This window comes from Schistocerca americana, chromosome 4, assembly GCF_021461395.2.
Source record: "Schistocerca americana isolate TAMUIC-IGC-003095 chromosome 4, iqSchAmer2.1, whole genome shotgun sequence".
NCBI classification, from domain to species: Eukaryota; Metazoa; Arthropoda; class Insecta; order Orthoptera; family Acrididae; genus Schistocerca; species Schistocerca americana.
This window is the reverse complement of record NC_060122.1, coordinates 217,299,903-217,305,464: the sequence shown is the minus strand read 5'-3', so window position 1 is coordinate 217,305,464 and position 5,562 is coordinate 217,299,903. Positions and strand designations below refer to the sequence as shown.

Here is a 5,562-nt window from a genome sequence, read left to right as displayed (position 1 = left end):
TTAGTAGATCTGCATCTTCTAAGTGTTCTGCCAATGAATCGCAACCCTTGGTTCGCCTTCTCCACAACATTTCCTACGTTTTCTTTCAAATTTAAGTTGTTCTCAATTGTAATTCTTAGGTACTTAATTGAATTTAAGGCCTTTAGACTTTATTGATTTATCGTGTAACCGAGGTTTAACGGATTTCTTTTAGCTCTCATGTGAATGACCTCACATTTTTTTTTATTATTCGCGGTCAACTGCCAATTTTCGCACCATACAGATACCTTTTCTAAACACTTTTGCAATTTTTGGTCTTCGGATGACTTTACTAGACGAAAAACGACAGCACCATCTGCAAGCAACCTAAGACGGTTGGTCAGATTGTTTCATAAATCGTTTATATAAAGAAGGAACAGCAGAAGGCCTATAATACTACCTTGGAGAACGCCAGAAATCGCTTTTGTTTTAGTCGATGAGGTCTTTACCCATATCTTTATTCAGAAAATTAGATACGTTTCCCAAGTCGAGAGTGGCAGAGCAGTGGTAAGACACTGGACTTGTATTTTGGGGGACGATGGTGGAAAATCCCAATATCCAGATTTAGGATTTATATCGTTTTCCTAAATCGCTTACGGCAAACTTCGCGATGGATCCTATGAAAAGTATAGGTCGATTTCCTTCCCCATCCTAACAAAATCCGAGATTGTGTTTCGTCGCTAATGACCTTCCCGATGACGGGGATTTGAACCTTGATCTTCCTTCCCTTCTCTCTTCCGAATTCCACAAACGCCTGATGCAAACAGCTTTGCCTTTCATACACTTATACGATATACGTTTTATTTTTCTGGAAGCATGCAAATTCTCTGCATTGATTCTACGACAGGGCGTCCTTAACCAGATCTACACTGAAGCGCCTAAGAAACTGGCATAGGCATGGATACTCTAATACAGAGATATATAAACATGCAGAATCCGGTGCTGCGGTCTGTAACGCCTATATAGCACAAAAAGTTTCTGGCGCAGTTGCTAGATCGGTTACTGTTGTTACAATGGCAGGTTATTAAGATTTAAGTAAGTTTGAAGGTGGTATTATAGTCGCCGCACGAGCGATGGGACACGGCATCTCCGCGGTAGCGATGAAGTGAGGATTTTCCCGTATGACTATTTCACGAGTGTATCGTGCATGTTAGGAATCAGGTAAAACATCAAGTCTCCGACATCGCCGCGGGCTGAAAAAGATCCTGCAAGAAAGGGACCGACGACGACTGAAGAGAATCGTTCAACGTGACAGAATTGCAGCCCCTCCGCATATTGTTGCAGATTTCAATGTTGGGCCGTCAACAAGTGTCAGCGTGCGACCCATTCAAAGAAACACCATCGATATGGACTTTCGTAGCGGAAGGTCCACTCGCGTACCCTTTATGACTGCACGACACAAAGCTTTACGCCTCACCTCGGCCAGTCAACACCTACGTTGGACTGTTGATGACTGGAGACATGTTGCCTGGACGTTCCAAATTGTATCAAGCGGATGGAAGTGTACGGGTATGAAGAGAACCTCATGAATCCGAGGACACTGCATGTCAGCAGGGGACTGTTCAAACTGGTGGAGGCACTGTAATGGTGTGGGGTGTGTGCAGTGGGAGTGATATTGAAACCCTGATAGGTCTAGATACGACTGACAGGTGACGCGTAAGTAAACATCCTGCGTGATCATCTGCATACATTCATGTCCATTGTGCATTCCGATGGACTTGGGCAATTCCAGCAGGACAATGCGAAACCTCACACATCCACAATTGCTACAGAGCGGCTCCAGGAACATTCTTATGAGTTTAAATATTTCCGCTGGCCACCAGACTCCCCAGACATGAATATTATTGAGTATATCTGTTCAGAACAGATCTCGTACTACTACAGATTTATGGAGAGCAGCGCAGGATTCATGGTGTCAATTCCCTCCAGCACTGCCTCAGACATTAGTCCATGCCGCTTCGTGTTGCGGCACTTCTGCGTGCTCGCGAGGGCCCTCCATCGTATTAAGTGGGTGTACCAGTTTCTTTTGCTCTTCAGTTTGCGCAAAAAATATAAAACAATATAGGTGGACAGTATCGGTGTGTCTACCTTTAAAAGGGTGAAGAGAGACAGTCTTTTATTAACAAGTCTGAGTATTGGGCTGGGTAGACGCTTTAAATATACGGTACAACGAGATTTCAGCCAGTAATTTCTCACGAGAACATTATGGAGATGAGGTGAATCAGTGCTGCTAGCGTGCCACGCAAACCAAGTGCCAAACAGCGCTAAGTCAGTTCCAGGCCATTTGGTGCCAAATGAGCTCCCCAATCGTGCAGAAACTTGAGACCTGACACCGCATGCCAAATTGGTGATTTAGAAAGGTGACTGTTTGCATGTTTTAATGGCCGTAGCCTTGATAATTAGAAATAAAGATAACTTTAGTGAACCGTGAAATTTTTTTCCTAGTATAGTGATATCGTAAAAGGTCATTACTGTACACATTATTTACTCACTGGTAAGTGCGGAACAAAGTTTGTTAAAAGCTTGAATTGGTGAATTGTTAGCAGTCTTTTTCAGACACGTTAAAAGTCAATCTGTACAGTTTTACAGGTGAATTTTAACGACGCAAATGGAGAACTATTTAAACTGTACTGATATAACATCATCAGCAGATGTGGACACCAATATGTAATGCAGAATTGACCCTAAATGTCAGTATAAAAGGTAAAGTGGAGTACTGTGTAGTCAGTAAAGAAGAAGTAATAGGTAAGGAGAACTTAGTGATTTCGAACGAAGACTAGTCACTGGTTGTCACCTGAGTAATAAATTCATCATGTACGTTTCAACCTTTCTAAAGCTGCCCAGGTCGACTGTTGGTAACATGATTGTAAAATGGAAACGCGAAGGAACAATCACAGGTAAGTGAAGACCAGACAGATCTCATGCACTGATGAACAGGGACTGTCGAGCACTGCAGACGCCAGTTGTAACAAATCGCACAAACTCAGCGGAAGGAATCATTCGTGAGTTCCAAATTCATATCAGCAGAATGAATGTGTGCAGGGAGTTGAATATGGCGCAGTGGTCGAACGGCTCCTCATAAACCACACATATATATATATAGTGAATGCTAAGGTGCTGTAACGAGCAAAGCCACTGGACAGTGGATGTCTGCAAACAAGTTATTCGGAGTGCTGAATCACGCTACACGGTGTGGCAATCCCGTGGTTGGTTTTGGGTTTTGGCAGAGCTTGGAGATTTTTATCCGTCATCATGTGTAGTGCCAACAGTGATGTACGGATGAGATGGTGTTGTAGTATGGGTGGTCAGGGAGTGGTCCTCTTGCTACGCTTAAGAAAAAGGTACAATCTTGGGTACAGTAGAGGAACATTCTGGAAACTATTGCTGTTTGCGCCAGCACAACAGTTGACCTTGTCAAGAAGCAACATCTGTCAGGCAATGATTTGTTGACAATAACATACCAGAAACGATCTGACCTGCCCAGAGACCCGCCCTGAACGCAAAGGAACACTTTGGGACCAGTTCCAGACCCCAGTGTTCAACATCAATACATCCTCTGGTTTCCGTTATTGAGGGAGGATGGGCTGCCATTCCTCCACAGACATTTATACACCTCACTGAACGTTACACCGGCAGAGTTCAAGTTATAAAGGCGAATGGTGGAACGCTCTACATTAATATCCATTATAGGCGTCCGGGTACGTTTCATATGATAGTATAGTTTGGTTAGTTTGGAACAGAACTAGATGTGGAAAGAATGAAATATATTAGCATCTAATGTCGATGACCATTGATGTTTTCCGGTCTGTGTAGAAGTATTCAGTGCTTCGATGAGGCACAAAAGAAAGGAAGAAAAATGGAGACAGAGAAAGAGTGAGCGAAGAAAAAGATATGCCTGTGCGATATCAGTCGTCTTTGGAATGTTGTTGAGAGCTCTCAGACATACTCATTTACCAAGATATTTGTACAGTTAGATACTCGGAAGACTTGAAACAGATCAGACAGCGAGTATAGAGTTAACAAGCGCATAATGTGTCACATAGTGCCATTTCAGTATTTCAACGACTTTTCCAAGTCATAAGAAATCGTCATGCGTACCAGCATGTAGTAAGCCGACAGTAGCCACACCTTCACCTTATATTGCCGGCCGGAGCGGCCGAGCGGTTCTAGGCGCTACAGTCTGGAACCGCGCGACCACTACGGTCGCAGGTTCGAATCCTGCCTCGGGCATGGATGTGTGTGATGTCCTTAGGTTAGTTAGGTTTAAGTAGTTCTAAGTTCTAGGGGACTGATGACCTCAGGAGTTAAGTCCCATAGTGCTCAGAGCCATTCGAACCATTTTTTGACCTTATAAAACATCCGTTACTATCCCTAATGAGGAATCTGCACGAATATCGTGTCTTGCGAAAATATTATAGCTGATGCTTATGGTTTACGTGAAGCCAAAGTACTGTCTGCTGTATCGTCCGAACAAGACACAGCCAGGGCAAAAGCACCACAAAAGCACCACAGGTGCAAAGATGCGAGCTGGTGCTAGTGCCATAGGGACTCGCCAACTTGCGCGAGTTCCACCAGCGCCATGGGCGGCGCTGAGGATGAAGGTATCGACTTCGAACGTCGTTTAGTGAACTCTTGGAATTGGACAGACAGTTGTTGTAATTGCATTGGTATGTGCTGTGAAGTTTACTTATGATTATTTGCGCTTAGCCATTGAGAACCTTCTTTGTGTTATATTAAAAACAGTGTTGCAGACTAATTCCGAAGATAAGTAAATCCGTTTAACTCATTTGTATGTCTTTGTTACTAATTTGTTGGAGTTTTGTAGAAACTTCGTTCTCCTATCCGGGGGCATATCTGTGTAATATGGGCAGGGAGAAATTGTCTTAGCGGTACTGCACCAGAAGCCGCTTCACGAACTCAGAGACTCGTCCTACCGTAACTACAGTGGCAACTCGTCTTTACAAAACTGGCGACGGGGATTTACAAAACTATATGAAAATGGTATCTGTTATTTCGGACATGTCCGAAAGAACAGATACCATCTTCATATAGTTAAGGCTAACCGGCCACTGACCTTCTTTTTCTACGCCGGATGCACACGCATTGCCCGAATTCTTATGGGACTCGGTAAGATTGTAATGGGTATAATGGGCAGGGGCAGTACGAATGTAGTGTGTGGACATTAAGTTGGGAATGTGGGTATCACTGGGAGTGTGCAAGAGATAATCCCTGCAGTGCCCTCGGTAGCTCACGTGGATAGAGCGTCTGCTATGTAAGCAGAGATCCCGGGTTCGAGTCCCGGCCGGGGCACACATTTTCAACTGTCCCCGTTGCTGTATATCAACGCCTGTCGACAGCTTAGGGTCTTGATTTAATTATCATTTCATTTAAAAAGTGACACGCTATGATTACTACAGCATGTAATGCGTGACGTTATCTCACAAAACTAAACTGCTTTTGTGGCACATGATTTTGACATCGAAGCAGGTGGCATACTTCTTTCACCTTCATTGAGTAAGTCAACAGTGAGCGATGTGGTAGTCT

General features: G+C 43.8%; 1 non-coding gene across 1 annotated transcript; it reads left to right on the top strand.

The window, feature by feature from the left end:
- The first annotated feature begins 5,254 nt into the window (after positions 1-5,254).
- Trnat-ugu lies at positions 5,255-5,328 on the top strand. Its single transcript has one exon. It is a non-coding gene; the product is annotated as a tRNA-Thr (tRNA).
- The last annotated feature ends 234 nt before the right edge of the window (positions 5,329-5,562 follow it).